General features: G+C 44.0%; 1 protein-coding gene across 7 annotated transcripts in view; it reads left to right on the forward strand.

Moving 5' to 3' along the window:
* Window positions 1–17,112, forward strand: part of IRAG1 (inositol 1,4,5-triphosphate receptor associated 1) — a 126,261-nt gene that overhangs the window by 17,485 nt on the left and 91,664 nt on the right. The window contains exon 1 of one of the 7 annotated variants that reach the window (XM_059874559.1): window positions 1–17,112. This exon is cut by the window's left edge and continues 17,105 nt beyond it; it is cut by the window's right edge and continues 14,326 nt beyond it. The exons of the other annotated variants lie outside the window; for them this stretch is intronic. The gene's annotated coding sequence lies outside the window, so the exon portion shown is untranslated. 7 annotated transcript variants of the gene reach the window in all.

Genomic DNA, 17,112 nt, shown 5'->3' on the forward strand with positions numbered 1-17,112 from the left:
TCTTCTTGCTACAGGCAGAATCTGCCCCAGGGAAAAAGTTCTGGTTATAAATGAGGTGCCAACTGGCAGAGTGTGTGAAGTCTGTGCCAGCACTGACTAGTCACCTAGCAAGGGGCATTTTTAAACAGTAATGTATCTGAGAATACATTTCAGATATTCAGAATACATTATTTCAAAAAAGACCTTGGACAGAGAGGGACACTGTGGTAGTATGGAAAGGGCTTGGCGCTGGGAATGAATCTCAGCTGGTCCCCTATGGTTGTGAACCTTGTCAAGTCACGTCCCTCCACTGAAACTCAGCCTCTTCACCTGAAAAACAGACGTCATAATATCCACCCTGCAGCATTTCTGTGATGCACAAATGAAACAAGTGGATCTGAACAGCTTCGACAATAGAAAAGTCAAAACAGCAAAAGGTTAATATTAAAAACTGGGAACACCCTTTAAGGATTGCTGTCAGGAGACAGTCATAAAGATGAAATAGCTTACTTTTAAAAGCTGACGGACTCTCCCAAAGTAAAGTCAGTTAAGCAGACTCAGGATATTGGTGAAATTAAAGATGATAAGTGTGAGAATTTTCCCAGTAGATGTAGAATTACCATCTGACCCAGCAATTTCACTCTGAGGTGTATACCCCAAACTTGAAAACAGGTGTTCAAACAAAAACTTGTACAGTAATATTTATAGTAGCACTGTTCACAATCACCAAAATGTGGAAACAACCTAATATCCATCAACTGATGACAGATAAACAAAATGTGATGTATCCATGCGGTGAAGTATCATTCGGCCATTAGAAGGAATGAAGTACTAAATATGCTACAGGCTGGATGAATCTTGAAAACATGATGCTAAGTGAAAGAAGCCAGACACAAAGACCACATATTGTATGAGTCCGTTTACATGAGATACCCAGAACAGGCAAATCCATACAGACAGAAAGCAGACTAGTGGTTGACAGGCCTGGCGGGAGGAGCGGAGGAATGGGAAGGGACTGCCTAGCAGGTATGAGTTTCCCTTTGGGGTGCTGAAAAGTTCTGGAACCGGATCATGGTGATCGGTGCCCGGCATTGTGATGGCACTTAATGCCACCAGACTGCAATTTAAAAAAGTTTCCTGGTAAAGAGGAAATGTGACCCCAAGGCTACATTCCCTTCTCCTAGAGTGTGGTTGAGAGGAGGGGCAGGGGCCTCAGAGCTTGTCAGCTAGAAGCTGAGGTCTTGTGTCAACAAGTTTACCAAAAGCATATGGCAGCCAATCCTTCTGTGGGGGCCCCGGGGGGATCCTTATCAAGTATGACATGCCTCCTGCTCTCAAAATGTGTACATGTTATTCTCACTTAAGGACAGACTGACAAGTACTATGTATAAGCAGGGAGGAAGGGCAGGGCAGTGAGACATTCACTCTGCCTCGGTCATCTGGGCAGGCTTCTTGGAAGAGAAGATAGTTGAGGAGGTGGAATGTTGGCGGAATGGTGAGAAGGGGAACGTTTTCCAGGGACAGGGTGTGTGGGAGGGTGCAGGGGAGCATTTCAGAGTAGGGAGCTGGCAGCTATGGATCAGGCACAATATCTGTAAAGCAGCAGGTAGGGAGGTAGGGGAGAGGGTCCTGAGAGGGAATTGGGTCAGATTGCAGAGGGCTTTGAAGGTAGAGCTGTGGGAAGTGGTGACTTGCTGTCTATACAGTGGTGGGGGGAGGGCAGGGAAGGAGCCTTCTATGTGAGGAGTAATAGGACTAAGCCCTTGTTCCAGAATGGTCAGTGTGGTGGATGATGGACTGAAGAGAAGGAGGCTGAGGACGAGAAGGTGGGCTGTGGTATTAGCTCTGCTGGCCTCAAGGAGCCCCTCACCACACCCTGAGCAATGGCAGGGGGCATGGTCAAACCAAATCTGGTGAGCAGTAGCCAGGATTCTTGTTTGCATGGAACAGAAAGGCATTTGAATTAGATTAGACAAGAACCAGATTTTCCTAGTCGCATAACTGAGATGTCTAGGGCAGTTCCAGAAATGACTGGACCCTTGGGGCTCGTTCCCGCCATCTCTCAGCTGCCTCCAGTATGGGACCTCTCTCCTCAGGCAGCCTCTGCCTCTCGGTCGCACCATGGTGCTTGCAGTTCCCAGCTTATATCCTCCTCTCAGAATCTTCCCTCATACCTCAGTTGGTAAAGAATCCGCCTGCAATGTAGGAGACCCTGGTTCGATTCCTGGGTCAGAAAGATCTCCTGGAGAAGGGAAAGGCTACCCACTCCAATATTCTGGCCTGGAGAATTCCATGGACTGTATAGTCCACGGGGTCACAGAGAGTCAGACACGACTGAGCAACTTTCACTTCACTTCACTTTCAGAACGCCCAGCAGCAAGAAGTCCCCCAATCCTTCCAATGAAAGTCACCAAGTTGAATTTATTGGCCCATTCCTTTTCTTTTTTTTTTTTCTGCAAGGGAAATTCATTTTATTTTTACTTAGTACAAAAAGGATTTTAAGAATGTCCGTGGTAGTAATAGTTAAACACTTTCATTTTAAAATGGGCAATGATATTTTTTTCCTCAAAGCTATTCATAAAAACAATTACAATACATTCATTCACAGAAGGACAATTAGTGTGCAGCCACAGGTAAGCCCAGGTGAGAGAGTGTGTATTTGGTGTCCTAGTCCCTGGATAGGACACTGTTTCTTCCTCCAGTATTGGCTCATTCTGACATTTGGTGTTCATCCCTCAGTGAATAGCCAGGGCCAGGGGCGTGGGGTGCTCTGATGAGCCTGGCCTCATCCTTCCCCAAGCAAAGGGATGATGACGCGGTTGCTGCTACCAGAAGAAGGGGGACTTGCTGCAACGAGGGGCATAATTTGCAGCTGTCCCTCAAAGCACCAACTCTGAGCCAAGATGTTTACAAATCTCATTTCATCCATGTAACCATCCTAAGGTGCCGAGGTCCAGCCCCAGCTGATCCAGGTTATTCGAAGGGGAGACGGCGTCGGCGACTTAATTTAAATATTCATCAAAGATATAAAGAGTAATAGAATGAGGATAGCTCAGTAGGAAAATTCAGTGGAGAAAAGAGGCTGAGTAGCTTGGTTTACGCGGAAAATCAATATAACATGTGACACCAGGTTAGCTCTGACCACGGAGGCCGCAGGCGCCCTCTCGAATAGCGGAAGGTGCCCCACCTTAGACACCTTCTCCAGTGGGTCTTAGAAGCCCAGGCAAATAATTGGTCGCAGAGGACCTCCGCACTCCAGATGGAAACTCAGCTGGAAATTGAGAAAAAGAATGACATGGGGAGACCAAGCTTTGGCGAGCAAGGCCCGTAGCTTTATTTTCAACAGGGGCTTTTATAACCTAAGTTACACATAGAGGATAATAGGGGATGTGAAATCATGCAAAGTCAGCAGTCTTTGATCCTTATCAAAAACCAGGGTTTCTTTCCTGCAAATTTATCGTATACAAATGGTTTAGGTGATTTACATCATCTTCTGGCCAGAAGGCCTATTAACATTTTATGACTCTTGACAAAGGTTTGTCAACCGTAAGACTTATTTTCTCTAAGAGTAATTATTTTAAGGTTTGGTGCCATCTTCCAAAGGTGTTAGATAAAATTGCATTCCTATAGGGCAGAGGTGTAATGGGTTTACAACAAAGGAAAGAATTTATTACCTTAGGGGTCTAAAGTTGCTAACACCAAGGCCACTACTTATTTTTTCTACATACCAACTATATTAATTAATACACATTTAAGGATACAATACAGGGGATGTGGAAACTTGGCGGCAAGCATTGGCTCATCAATGAAATCCTTTACTAGTTTTATTCTGACAGTTTCTAACTCTCTGAGAGGCTCTAAGCTATTTGAATATCTTAAGCTACCCGTGCCTCTCAAGGCTGGGAGATTGTAAACAATCGTATGCATAGCTGTAGGAGTCCGGGTAAACTTGTCAGGAGAGTTAGAGAGCTATCTGAGGGGTTTGGATTTAAACATTCCTAATTGCCCAGGAACTTATTAATTGGAGCTGTAAGTTAACTCTTTGTTAGAGAGAGTGAGATGGTGGTGGGGGACAGCCCCCAGTAAAGTCAGAGGTGAGAGCACAAAGCAATAAAGTAGGCAGACTCTGGTTTTTTGGGGGTAGATGCTCGAGAATATCCAGGGGGACTCCTGTGGCTCGATCCCACCTTTGCGTATGCTGAGCCTCCTTCCTCATGACCTTTGTCATGAGTGGAGTGCCTCTCGCCGGCTCCCAGCACTAAGGTGGAATCAATGGTCTTCCTCTTGCAGAAGAGGAAACAGAGGCATAGGCTAACTTGTCCTCCCTCCCCACTCCCCAAGCACTTTCTCTGTTCTGTGCCACGTGGGCATCTCTTAAGGAGGCAAAGTGGAGCCACTAAGGAGGCTGACAGCCAAGAGAATGAGAAGTAAAGCACATGATCTTTAAGCGGAGAGACACTCAGACTGCATTCGGTCAGGCAGCTTATGCAGTGTTGGAGAGCCTGACCACTTCATTTTTGGAAGACTGGAGGTCAGTCCGGTTGTTGGAGATGCTCCTTCCCTGTGTCCCTCCTGTTCTGGGGGAAAGGCAACCGGGAATTCCTGTTGGTCGAGAGGTGGGTGAGTCTGGGGTGTGCATCTCTAGACATGGAGTACAATCTGATGGTGATTCAGGAGCATTCATTGCAGACAAACTTCACGCACACCATGGCTTCCCAGTCCTTAGCAAGACATTGCAGAAGAGGGCAATGGGGCATTTGTCAAGCAGGGAAGAGGGGGTAAAGGAAATTCATACTTAGAGCAGAGGATGTAGACAGGCACTGAGGCATGCTTGGTATGACAAGTCTTCCTGATGATAAAGTTCCCTGGGAACCCAGAATCATTTTATCAGAGAGAGATAGGCTGTCATGGAAATGTCTTCCTTTGGCATCAACATCAAGCCAGAAGCTCTGCCCCCTACCAGGTGATTCTGCTTTCCTGGTCTTCATTTTTAGGGATTAGTTTGGAATTAATTCACAGCTAATGACATACTCAAAGCTGTGGTTTTTCCATTAGTCAAGTCCAGATGTGAGAGTTGGACCATAAAGAAGGCTGAATGCCAAAGAATTGATGCTTTTCAAATTGTGGCATTGGAGAAGACTCTTGAGAGTATCTTGGACAGCAGGGAGATCAAACCAGTCAATCCTAAAGGAAAGCAACCCTTAATATTCATGGGAAGGACTGATGCTGAAGCTGAAGTTCCAATACTCTGGCCACCTGATGCGAAGAGCTGACTCACTGGAAAAGACCCGGTTGCTGGGGAAGATTGAGGGCAGGAGGAGAAGAGAATGACAGAGGATGAGATGGTTGGATGGCATCACTGGCTCAATGGAGATGAGTTTGAGCAAACTCTGGGAGATAGTAAAGGACAGCAGAGCCTGGCGTGCTGCAGGTCATGGGGTCGCAAAGAGTTGGACATAATTTAGTGACTAAACAATGACAGTCAGCCAGGCCACTCTTTGCCCTTCTGAGCCATGTGCCAGGTTAAAGGCCTTTGACCTGGTGGCAGCAAGCAGCATAAATCTAGAGCATTTCCTGTTTGGGAAGCAGGACAAGTGATGTACCATCAAGAAGGCCTGGGCAGGAGTGAATCCAACCAGCAGACTTTAACGGTTGCCCAGATCCCCACTCGGGTCTGACACAAGGCACTCTGGGTGAATGGGGACATTCTAGAAATACTGACATCCCCAGGGGACTGGCCCAGCCCAGGGTGGAAGGCAATTTTAGATGCTCTGAATACTATTTTTGGAGCCTGGATCACATTAATTCACTACCGTTCCAAATGGTGGCCAGCTGAGGAGGCCTTCAGGGAACCAAGCGCTGTTTCCCAGCACAGTTCTGGTTCAGCCTGCCCAGAGTCTGCAGGCCAGTGCCCCCTCCCCACATGCCTTGGGTTTTATGAATTTCCCACTTCTCTGCTGGTACACAGTGCCCAAAGCACTCAATACCAAATCTCCCAAAGAGAATCCTTCACATACTAACACAAAGGATGGATGGGACTTCCCTGGTGGATCAGTGGTTAAGACTTCGCCTTCCAATGCAGGGGATATGGATTCGATCCCGAGTTGGGGAACTAAGATCTCACATGCCTCAGGGCCAAAAACCCCCACAACTTAAAGCAGAAGCAGTATTGTAACAAATTCAATAAAGACTTGAAAAATGGTCCACACCAAAAAAAATCTTAAAAAAAAAAGGGGAGGGGGGATGAACTACAAATTTAGGATGACTCAAGACTATTTCAGGGATGTTATGTGGCTTGGACTCTGGCTAACTTAGGAGAAAAGGGATCAGAGCCAGGACATCCAGAAACTTCCCTGCCTTCCTTTCTAAATCAGGCAGGAAGCAGATTCTGTGGAGGGAACAGTCACGTTTCCTGACGAGCTGAGATCTCTCACGCGCTTGTCAGCAGTAGAGGGGACAGAAGACAGGAGAATGGGCAACATGAATGTCTTTATCAGGCTAAATCTGAATGGATGAAAGGACAATTATAACAATGTGTTCTGGGAACTTTCCAGCTGCAAGCCCAGAGGAGCAGTCCTGGTGTACTTGTTACCGTTCATATTCCTCTCTGTTTCCAAAGCCAGTCCTTACAGATGAAGGGGAAGAGTACAAGGAAGCTCCTGACTGAGATGAATCCTATCCTTGAGACTCTTTTATGGAAACTTTAGGAAGAGAATAAAAGACGCCATTCCCATTTGTGCCTGTGCTTGTAAAAGTACAGCATATTTGAATATTTGAATGTCCTTGCTAGCAGAATCTTAAACGCTTCAGGTGAGAAATGATGTACAGGGCAGGATGATTTGACTTTTGGGAATGTTGCCTGTGTTGCGTGCGGTCTGGAGTGAGCATGTGTATATGTCTGTGGACCTGTGTACTGCATCACAGCTTTCCCCATCCATGCCTGCGAGTGCCTGATGGCGGCTCTGTCTCTTACCACGGAACTCAGTGACTCGCTCTCCCTGGTTTGCTAGTATATACAGAGCTTGGCTTTGTAGATGCGCAGTAAATACCTGCTAAGTGGAAGAATCGGTGCATGATCTGCACATGCACCCTGTGTTTCTCTTTCTTTTCAGTGCAGTCTTGTCTCCATGTCTCCATGTGTCTGTCTCTCTCAGCTCATGTCTCTGGTCCCTACATCTTTTCCTATTTCTTGTCATCATTTTGTTGTCTCTTTCTCCTTTATTTCCCCCCACCTAGCCCCATACACAAACAGATATTCCATCTGTTTTCCTCAATCTGTTTTCTTAAATTCTTTGTTTTTTCTTTTCTTTTTTATGGCAAAATTTTATTTTTTAACAGCTTTATTAAGATATAATTCCTATATCATATAATTTACCCAATCAAAGTGTAAATAAATAAAATATACAATTCCAATGTTTTTTATATGTTCAGAGAATTGTGCAGCCATCACCACTATTTAAAAATTCCAGAAAATTTTCACCAGTCAAAAAGAAATTTGTACCTACTAATAGTTACTTCCCATCCTCCCACATCCTGTGAGCCCTGCTGCTGCTAAGTCACTTCAGTCGTGTACGACTCTGTGCGACCCCAGAGACGGCAGCCCACCAGGCTCCCCAGTCCCTGGGATTCTCCAGGCAAGAACACTGGAGTGGGTTGCCATTTCTTTCTCCTCTGTCTCTATAGATTTCTCTATTCTTGACATTTCATATGACTACAGTCATATATGGTCTTTTGTGGCTGGCTTCTTTCACTTAGCATAAAGTTTTCAAGGTTTGTCCATATTTTAGCATGCATCAGTACTTCATTCCTTTTTATGGCTGAATAATATCCCATTGTCTAGATATACCATATTTTATTAACCTGTTAATCAGTTGGGCATTTGGTTTGTTTCCACTGTCTGACTGTTGTGAATAATACTGCTATGAACACTGTGTAGGTGTTTTTGTGTAGATGTAAGTCTTCATTTCTCTTGGGTGTATACCTAGGAGTGAAACTGGCAGATTGCATGGCAAATTGATGTTTAATTTTTCAAGGAACTGCTAATTATTTTCCACAGTGGCTGTATCATTTTACATTTCCACTAGCAATGTGTAAGTGTTCCTACTTCTCCACATCTTTGCCAATACTTGTTTCTTATCTGTCTGTCTTATTTTAGTCATCCGAATGGGTATGAAGTGGTATCTTGTTGTTCTTTTGATTTGTACTTCCTGATGGCTAATTATGTTGAATCCCTTTTACATGTTTATTGGCCGTTTGTATATCTTCTTTGGAGAAATGCCTATTCAAATATTTTGTTTATTTTAAAATTGTTTTTTGTCTTTTTATTATTGATTTGTAAAAGTTCTTTGTATATTCTGGATACAAGTCCCTTATTAGATATGTTAGTTGCAAATATTTCTCCTATTCTATTGGTTGTATTTTCACTTTCTCAATCATATCATTTGCAGTGCAAAAGGTTTTAATTTTGAGGAAGTCCAATTTATTTATATTTTCTTTTATTGACTGTGTTTTTGGTGTTGTATTTAAGAAGGTATGGCCTAACCCAAGGACACAAAGATTTATTCCTATATCTTTATTTAAGAGTTCTATAGTTTTATGTCTTCCATTTAGGTGTTTGATCTATTTCAAGTTAATTTTTATATATGGTATAAGGAACAAGCCTGACTGTATTATTTTGAATGTGGATATTCACTTGTTTCAGAAATATTTGTTATAGAGACTATTCTTTCCCCCATTGAATTATCTAAGCACCCTTGTTGAAATCAATGGCTATAAATATAAAGCTTTATTTATGAACTCTCAATTCTGTTTCATTCACCTTTACGTCTATTTTTGTGTAGTATCTGATATCACACTGTCTTACTGTAGTTTTATATATTAAGCTTTGAAATTAAGAAGTGTGGATTACCTATTTTCTCCCTTCTTTTTTTGAGATTGTTTTGATTATTCTTGGACCCTTGCATTTCCGTATGAAATTTAGGATCTGCTTGTTGGATGTTGATAAGGATTGTTTTATATATATATATATATCTCAGCTGGGGGACTATTCCATCTTAGTATTTAGTCGTCTGATCTGTGAATATGAGATGGCATCCTGCTTATTCAGGTCTTCTTTAATTTCTTTCAACAATGTTTTGTTGTTTTCAGAGTATATGTTTTTCATTTCTTTTGTCGAGTGTGTTCCCAATTATTTTATGCTTTCACATTTTCAGATTGTCCGCTGCTAGTGTATAGAAATATATAGTTGACTTTTGTATATCAATCTTATATCCTGCAACCTTGCTGGACGTGTTTATTAATTCTAATAGATTTTTTAGTGGATTTCTGAGGATTTTCTACATATAAGATTGTGTCTTCTGTGAATAGTGATACTTTTACTTCTTTAAAGCTAGAATTCTTCGGGCCTACTTCAGAGCATTTTAATTTTATTAGAGAGTCTTACAAGGAGATTTGTGGCTGGCCTAGAAACATGCTAAAGAAATTATTCCCCAGATTTCACTGATACCGAAGACTCACTGTTTGAAAAATAAATGATTAACTTCAGCCCTGACATGACTAAGAAATCCTATCAATGGCTGTATGATTTTGCTAGGTCTCCCATAACAAAATACCAAAGATTAGGTGACTTAAACAACAGAAATGTATTTTCTCACAGTTCTGGGTGTCAGCAGGCTTGGTTTCTCCTGTGGTCTCTCTCCTTGGCTTGCAGAAGGCCACTTTCTTGCTGTGTCCTCACATGGTCCTTCCTCTGTGCATGTACAACCCTGGTGTCTCTCTGTGTGTCCAAATTTCCTCTTCTTATAAGGATGCAAGTCAGACTGAATAAAGTCCTAATGGCTTCATTTTGATGCCCTCACCTCTTTGAAGACACTATCTCCAGATACAGTCACATTTTGAGGTGCTGGGGGCTAGGGCTTCAATATATGAATTTTTTGAGGACACAGTTCAACCCATAACAATACCCATATTTCTTTTCTGAGTCATCTGATTTCCGGCTGGTTGCAACGAGTGAAGCCAGAATTTGTTTAAATCACCCATTCACAAGACCACCAAATGACAGGACCTGCAGCCAGAATTAAGAGGCACTGCCTCTAGTCCGTGAGCTAAAGGGCCCTCACTTGTGGTCCTGGATGTTCCTTGAGCTCATTTTAGCCAGTTTGCCCTAGAGCCACATCCAGGACAGTCAGTGACCAGCCATCAGACTCACACATGCATATAACACCTAGAACCTCTGTTTATACTGCCTGCTTTAAAAAGAAAACAACAACAACAACAAAAGTAATTCCAGATCCTGCTGTGTAAGAGCATGAGGACATACTTGAAGAAGGAGTCCTTTTGTGAAGTGAAATTTGAAGTTCTTAAACGGAAAGACTCCTGTGAAATGAACTTCAAAGTTCTGAAGTGCAAAAGCTCACTCTAATTTTTTTTTTTTTTTTTTTGAGCAAGAGTCAGTTTTGAAAGTTCAAGATGTTAACTATTCTTTGGTCTTTATGTCTTCGCTCTTTAATTCTTATAGTAGCCCAAAGCAAAATTAGTTATGTCTATAAAAACTGAAAATCAAGCTTTCTCTCCAAGTCATCTGAATGGAAGACACATCCCAAACTTGACTGGTGAAATTATCCCCTCTTTCCTCTGCTCTCTTTTTCAGCCTTTTATTTTTAACTCTCTTACCCTCTGTTTGTTTTTATTGACATCTGGCCACACACCATTTTAGGAAGCAGGCAGTTATAAATCACCCACAGGGAAATCAATAAAATCCAGCTCAATCCATAGTAAGACTGATTTGCTCCCAGATAACCAGGATTCTGCAGGCTCAGGAGTTAAGTCCATGGGGGGATCTGCAAGAAGGGTGAGGGGTAAGGGGTGCGTTGTGTTCTGAAACAGGAGGTGGGCAGCCAGCTCCCAGAAGCTCAAGGAAGGGATGGACTTTGGCCTCTGTCCATGCTCTTCTCATCTGGCCTCCAGGGAAAGCTCTGTGTTTCCATTTCATCTAGCTCAGATTTTTCCAACCACATCAGTGGCATTTTCTTATCTTCCAAGGATCAGCTTCAGAGCTAAAGTATCTTCTCTAAGCCTCAAGAAAGGGCAGTAGGAATGAACTGCTGGATTTGCTGGAGAGTGGGGAGAAGACAGAGGCGGTTACTGTAGCACAGAGGTGGGAAAGAAGAAAGAAGTTCTATAGAGCTGTCTGATGTCAGGCCACTGCTTTCCATCCCCGCCCAGGGAGTCAAAAGTCTGAATGTTATTGGGCAGAAGCTGAAAGCTAGGCCCAGAGAAAGGCATGACTGGCCCAAGGTCACAGAGTGGTTTCATAACAAGGTCACAAAGAAATGGCCTCTCTGCTTTGAAATCCTACTTTTCTTCGCAAAAGGAACTTTGGTCAGGAAATGCAAACTCACGAGCAGTCAGAACTAAAAGAGAAGACTAGAAAGAAAAAATATCAGCTAGTTCACTTATTATTTAAAAAGAATATATCAAATTGTCCGCTGTAAGGGGCAATTTGGACCAACCATTTCTGCCCTCTTGGATAATGGGAGTGCACTAACTTTGAAAAGAAAATTTCCTAGAAGGAGCTTCTCCTCTCCTTCCATCAAGGAAAATATTCTAACTGCAAGGCCCAGGTGCTGGAATTGGGTGATGGAAGTCGGTGAGACCATCTGTGGGAGCCCTAAGAGGAGGGAATCAGGCTCAGAAGCAGGACCATGAGGAAAAATTCAGAATGCCTGATTTTACTCCCCAGGTGGCCCTGGTTTCCTCAAGTCACACATCTCTGACCTTCCCAGGAGTCTTGTCCCCTTTCTCCTTAGGAGTTTTCAGGAGATGTATGCATTAATCTGGGTTAAAGAATTATTTGATTGAGCTCAACTTTTGCCATATCCTAATTATATCTGTATCTGTTGCTGGGGATACATAGATAAGGAGACTGGGTTTTGAAGGATGAGTAGGAGTCTGCTATGAAACCCGCTGAGTTGCTGTCTGTGAAGTCGGGGAGACCAACCTGAAAACAAATAACTGGAATTGTGTTACAGCAGGGTTGGTCAGCTTTTTCTGTAAAAAACCAAATAGTAAATATTTTAGGCTTTGTAAGTCAGATATAACAGTATATGTCTTACCTACTCGACTCTGTCCTTGGAGTGCAAAAACAGCCATAGGCAAGGCAAAAATGAATGGTTGTGGCTGTGTTTCAATACAATTTTATTTACAAATAGAGTCAGTGGGTTAGATTTAGTTCACTGAATCCTGAGTTTGAAAGTGTCATCATAATATGGGAACCAACCCTCTCAAGGGTCCGTTTTCTGATTCGTTATCAGTTTCTCTTACCTGGAAGTGCAGATGAGAAATTTCCAGAAGCTTCTTAAGAATGACTCAGCTTAAACTCTGCATTGAACTCTATGCTGCTTACCTGTTAACTTAAGGACTTAACCAACTGCAATGTAACAGACAGAAGCTATGTGAATCTGACATTAAGGATAAAACCTTCTCCTTGATGAATCGGTGAATCCTTGGCCAGAAAAATCTCTTCTGCTCCAGCATTGGTGTTTCTTTTGTGCCACCACCGCTGCTGGGTTCTGTAATGGCCTCATCATGGTGTGTTGAACAGAACCCTGGGCTTGGAGCCAGACTATTCTGAGCTCAAACTCTGCTTACAGTGCTTGTAGTGCCTGGAGCAAATTGCTTAGCCTTTCTGAGCTTCCCATCTGTAAAATGGGAATAACAAGACCTTGCAGGGTTGACGTAAGGACTTTTTAAAGGATGTAAAGAGCCAGGAAGAGCACCTCATGCAACAAATGTATGTTCTCTTCTGTTGATGCCTGGGTATTGTTGTCATGCATTTGCCATCTTTCCACTGTGGGAAGATGACAACTTCCCTGGAGAGAAATCCTTTATGGTCCTTCCTGTCTCAGATCATTAAGCAGCTGTTGTTGCTCATGCCTGTTCAAGTAGCAGCACAATGAAATCTATGTGCCACAGGCCACCAAAGTTTGCTATTGGGATAGCCATTCCCAGGCTCCTGCCCTTGCCCTCCCCACCCCCAGCCTCCCAGGCCACTTCACATCACTGTTTACCATAGTCTGTTCTCAAGCTGTGCTTGAAGACTCAAATCCCACAGCTATTTGCATAGATCTGGACACCAGGGGAATTGCTGCATTTGACTTAAGCACATGGCTTCTTGTGGCCACAGCCCCCACCCAAAGGGCATCTTTTGAGTTGACCAAACTGCAAAAGCAGTTTGATTCAGATTCTCTTAGTGAAGATAAGACCCCAACCAAGATCCAAAACTACTCCTGTCTCCTCCACAGGCCTCAATGAATGAGAGGTGTGAGCTACTTCCTTGTCCAGCAAACTGGGGTCCTCATCCCAAACTATAGCACTGGGGTCCGGGGCAGAGGGTGGAAATTGTATTCACACAGCAACCCCTTGCTGGGGCCTTGGTATCTGCTCTCCTGGGGAGGGTTAGCAGTCAGATCCCATCTGCCTCTGAGCTGAGGAATGGGTGGTGGAAGTTCCTGGTGGTCAACCACAGGAGGCAATGACGTTTGATATGACACACTGCTGTACGTGTCAAAATGGATACCCACCTACTGTACAGGGCAGGACCTCTGCTCAATGCTATGTGGCAGCCTAGATGGGAGCGGAGCTTGGGGGAGAATGGATACGTGTATATCTATGGCTCAGTTGCTTTGCTGTCCACCTGAAACTCTCACATTATTGTTAATCAGCTATATTCCAATATAAAATAAAAAGTTTAAAATGTGTCAATCAAAAAAAAAAAGAAAAGACAATCATGAAATTTGATTCAAACTTGTTTTTATGTTCATCATGCCATCTTTTAGGCAAGAACATGCTGGCTGCTCAAACGGAGTCCCTCCCACCTCTGGAGCCTGAGTTTAAGACAGAGAGAGAGTGTGTGTGTGTGTGTGTGTGTGTGTGTAGTAGGAGATAGGGTGGGAGACAGGCCTTGTGCAAGAGGGCTTTGGGCTGGGGGTTCTGGGAGGGTGCTGAGCCCATCAATGAGGGCAGGGAATGCAGAATGAGGAGCAGGTTCTGAGGAAAGGGGCATGGTGATAAGTTTAGTCACCAAATAACTTAGGGCAAATACATTTGCTCCAGATCTGAGTTTTTCAGATCAAACTCCTGTGTAGGCAGCAGAACAATAAGAAGAGAGAAGCCTTTGGTGTTGAGAGAGAGACCCTGTACAGCCAACTTTACAAAGACTCAGCTATTTGTCCCAGTTGGAACTCTTTTTTGCAAGAGACAAAAAAGTCAACATAAGCCAGTTTAAGCAGAAAGGGGTATTCATCAGTTCTTGAAACATAAAAGGCCAGGGATATCAGGCATGGGTTGATCAGGGCCTTAGATGATAGCCTTAGAACTTAGTTTCTTTCTGGATCTTTGCTGTGCTTTCTTTCACACTGATTCCATTCTTAGACAAATTCTTTACCTTTACAATGAGAATTCTGTTTTCACCCTCTTACACTCAAGGTCTGCACTTAAGAATCTCATTCCAGAATGACCAGCAATGTCTTACTGTATCTCATTGGCTCTGGCTGGTCACATGCTCACCCTTGAACCAATCACTGTAATAAGGGAAGTGATACAAATATGGCCTCAGACTGCTTCTGCCCTGAGGTTGCCAGTTAAGACCCCTCATCACTGGTTGTCTGATTGCTCTCAATAGGCTCCATGGACCCCAAAATCGTGCGGTATAGTCCAGCAACATAATCAGACCCTTACTGCAATGGGGAGACTGAGGGCTGAGTGCTGAAGGAACCCATCCCCACACAGGCTGGGGACGTCACAGTCAGCTCTCCATTCTCCCAGAAGGCTCCTTCACCAACCCGTCGTAATTCCTTCCTTTGGCCTTCTGAAGCACTTATGGAGCCTGACTCTGCCGTGCAGCTCAGTCCAGGTTCTGGGGCCTGTTCCCACAGCTTCTGAGAACTGGGATCCCAACGTGGAGATACACAGGGGACAGGTAGAGCTCTGTCTTCTTTGCCTCGGGTTGTACAGCTACTTCCTATCTACCCCCGCGGATGCTGCGAGGAGGACTTTTAGTTCTGCACCTCAGCTAGGGTTGCCCTTGCTGGCCCTGAGGTAGGGCTGTGACCTGGAGCAATCCAGAGCCTCTGTCTGGAAACCTCTCCCAGTGCTCTTGTCTGTCTCCGTTGAGGTTACAGAGGGACAGAAGTGACTTTGCTCTTGAGAAAAAAAAAAAAAAAAAAACCCCATTTTGGGCACAGGAGGCCCAGGTTTTGGTCCTGACTCTGTTCCCCAACGGTGTGACCCAGCACAAGTCACTTTACCCCTCTGACACTCTATTTTCTCATTTGTGAAATGGAAAGGTGAAACCCTTCCTCACAGAGCCGAGAGGATTCAAAAGCTAATAAATAACGTTTACATAATGTGCTGTGTGTGAAGGATGCCAGATTAAAAACAAGGTTTGATTCCTAGAGTCCTTTCTTTCTAAAGGAGGATCCACCAGGTACTGAGTCCTGGACACTGCTGATTCCCACAGCTGGGGCACAGATGAGAGCTCTCTGCCTTCAGGCTTGGCAGATGCGGCCAGGATGCAGGGAACCACTGCGCAGCAGATGGGGACAGCTGCACAGTGCTATCACGGACCAGAGGGCACACAGCATCCGGGACAGGCCAGGACAACTTCCTGGGGAGGCAGCCGTGAAGGATGCGCTTGGAGCCCCAGTGCCCAGCACGGCACTGACACTGAGCAGGCATCCCACGGCATTTCCTGAATGAATGAATGATTTAGACAGGCACCATGCAGCCCATCTTTTCCTTCTGACTTTCCCAAACCAGTTCCTGCAGGTAGACCCTGATGGTCACTCCCCAGAACAAAGCTGGGAAGGGAGAGGAAGGAGGGGCCGTGGAGGGAAGAATGGCAAAGAGAGGCAAGCTGGGACCTGGACATTCACTTATTATTTTTGTCTGGGGATAGGGGTGTTGCTGAGTCAAGGAAGAAATTTTGTTTTATTTTATTATTATTTTTTTTTTTTTGGCCACATCATGCAGATTGTGAGATCTTAGATCCTCGACCAGGGATCAAACCTGGGCCCTTGGTAGTGAAAGTTCGGAGTCCTAACCTCTGGGCCATCAGGGAAATCCCAAGAAATTTTATTTTTGTTTGGAACAAAATTCCCAAGGTGGTAACGTGCTGTTCCTGGCTTTTCAGACAGGTTGCTGCTGTGGTTTCCTTTAATTTCTCAAGACACCAAAGAGAGTATCTTTTCTTCCTTTTAACAATTCCATTATTTATTATGCAGGCAAGTCAGGTTCAGTGTAGGAAAAAAAATGAGAAAATATACACATAAATATTTAAAAGATGTTCAGTTCAGTCGCTCAGTTGTGCCCAACTCTTTGCGACCCCATGAATTGCAGCATACCAGGCCTCCCTGTCCATCACCAACTCCTGGAGTTCACTCAAACTCATGTCCATCGAGTCAGTGATGCCACCTAGCCATCTCATCCTCTGTCATCCCCTTCTCCTCCTGCCCCCAATCCCTCCCAGCATCAGATGTTAGATTGAATTTATTCGTGATTCTACTTGAAAGTGTTAGTCACTCAATCGTGTCTGAGTCTTTGAGACCCCATAGACTATAGCCTGCCAGGCTCTTTTTGTCCATGGGATTTCCCAAGCAAGCATACTGGAGTGGGTTGCCATTCCCTTCTCCAAGGTATCTTCCCCACTCAGGAAACGAACCCAGGTCTCTTGCATTGCAGGCAGATTCTTTCCCATCTGAGCCACAAGGGAAGCCCATCCTACTTGAAGATAACTGTTTTTAACATTTGGGTTTTAACCTTCTTGACTTCTGCTCCCCACCCTCATGAATAGACAGAGCCATATTTTGATCTACATATATTTCACAAAAAAGTATATATATAAAAATATATATGATTTTAAAATAAAAGTAGAATCATGCCACCTGTTCCCCCCCACACACCCCCAGTCAATATTTTACAAACAAAAATGTCCAAACCATCAAACTTTTATGCCTTTGAACCATTTTGGACAGAATGTTCTAAAATGGGACTTGCTCTCCAGTCTTTCCCAAGGAGCCAGATGCAAGCTCTGCTTCATCCATACTCACTGTGGACATTCTAGCTCTGTAGCAGGGC

This window comes from Bos taurus, chromosome 15 (genome assembly GCF_002263795.3).
Source record: "Bos taurus isolate L1 Dominette 01449 registration number 42190680 breed Hereford chromosome 15, ARS-UCD2.0, whole genome shotgun sequence".
Taxonomy (NCBI): Eukaryota; Metazoa; Chordata; class Mammalia; order Artiodactyla; family Bovidae; genus Bos; species Bos taurus.